General features: G+C 41.5%; 1 pseudogene; it reads right to left on the bottom strand.

Moving 5' to 3' along the window:
- Nucleotides 1–968: 968 nt before the first annotated feature.
- On the bottom strand, nucleotides 969–1,535 carry LOC110203566 (ferritin heavy chain pseudogene; annotated as a pseudogene).
- Between the last annotated feature and the right edge of the window lie 253 nt (nucleotides 1,536–1,788).

Below are 1,788 nucleotides of genomic sequence, written 5' to 3'. Positions count from 1 at the left end.
CTTGTTTTGGATCATTGTTTTGCTGAGAAGAGCTAAGTCTATCATCACAGGATGTTGCTGATACTGTATACAATGTTTTTTCTGGTTCTGTTCATTTCACATTACATAAGTTCATAGAGTCTTTCCAGCATTTTCTGAAATATGCTTCATCATTTAATACACAATAGTATTCCATTACATTCTTATACCACAACTTGTTCAACCATTCCCCAACTGATAAGCATCCCCTCAATTTACAATATTTTGCCACCACAGAAAGGGCTGCTACAAAAATTTTTGCACATGTAGGTCCTTTCTCCTTTTTTATGACCTCTTTGGGATACAAACCTAGTAATGGCATTGCTAGATCAAAACGTATGCAGAGTTTGTTTTCCTTTTGGGCATAGTTCCAAATCTCTCTCCAGAAACGTTGGATCAGTTCACAACTCTAACGACAGTGCATTAGTGTCCCAATTTTCCCTCATCCTCTCCAATATTTATCATTTTCCATTTTTGTCATGTTAATCAATCTGATAGGTGTGAGGTGGTATCTCAGAGTTGTTTTAATTTGCATTTCTTTAATCAATAGTGATTCAGAGCATTTTTTCATATGACTATAGATAGCTTGAATTTCTTCATCTGAAAATTGCCTGTTCATATAATTTGACCAATTATCAATTGAGGAATGACTTGTATTCTTATAAATATGATTCCATTCTCTCTAAATTTTAGAAATGAGTCCCTTATCAGAGACACTTGCTGTAAAGATTGGTCCCCAGCTTTCCGCTTTTCTTCTAATTTTCATTTCATTGGTTTTGTTTTTACAAAAGCTTTTTTATTTTTTTTTCTCTCATCAGTACCAAGTCATTTTATTGGGATGTAAATGATGGTAGTTTATTGGTTACAGATTATGAAAATATGCACACACTGAAAGACAGTAGTCATTCCCACAGTTGCCAAGTGTGGGGGAAGCCAGGTGAGGCTTAGCTCTATTTGTCACTGTCTTCAAGGATGTGCTTGTCAAAAAGATAGTCTGCTGTGCCAGAATGGGGGGCCTCTATTTTGCACAGGTTGGTTACGTGATTGCCTAGTTGTTCAACGGACTTTACTTTTTTGTCCAGGTAGTAGGTTTCGATGAAATCACCTAAATGAGTGTTGTTCTTATCAGTTGCCAGCTTGTGCAATTCCAGTAACTACTGAGAGATATTTTTTTTCCCCAAATGCAGAGTACACTCCCTTGCATTCTTCCCACTCTGCCAGTAGTCTCTGTTTGGTTTCTTGATGTTTTGAGGGAAGATCCTGCCACTCTGCTGTTTTTGGAGTTTCATCATCTTCTCAGCATGCCCCCTATCCTCGTGGGATTGGTGTAGGAAATAGTTGGCAAAGTTCTTCAATGCCACATCAACTTGGTCAAAGCGGTAAGACATGGACTGGTAGACGTAGGAGGCATAGAGCTCCAGGTTGATCTGCTGGTTGATGGTGGCCTGCGAGTCCTAATGGCAGTTATGTCGCACCTGATAGGGGAACTAGGTCGTCAAGGCGGTGGAGATGGTGCAAAAGGCAAAAAGGAGGAGCAGGAGGAGGAGGAGGAGGAGGAGGAGGAGGAGAAGGAGGAGGAGGAGGTGGAGGAGGAGAAGGAAGCTGTGCAGTGGCTGTGGCTAAGGTGGGTGGCTGCTGCTCGAGCAGGAGGATGGAAGAAGTGTTTGTTAGTGGAGGTGAAGGTAGAGAAACGGCTAAGGGCGGCTCTGGCCAGGAATCCAGCAGCGGGTTCCTTTCAAACATTGTTGAAGCAGGAAACCGCAGCTACTC

This window comes from Phascolarctos cinereus, unplaced genomic scaffold (assembly GCF_003287225.1).
Source record: "Phascolarctos cinereus isolate Bilbo 61053 unplaced genomic scaffold, phaCin_HiC Scaffold_7;HRSCAF=346, whole genome shotgun sequence".
NCBI lineage: Eukaryota > Metazoa > Chordata > Mammalia > Diprotodontia > Phascolarctidae > Phascolarctos > Phascolarctos cinereus.
This window is presented reverse-complemented; position numbering and strand designations above follow the sequence as displayed.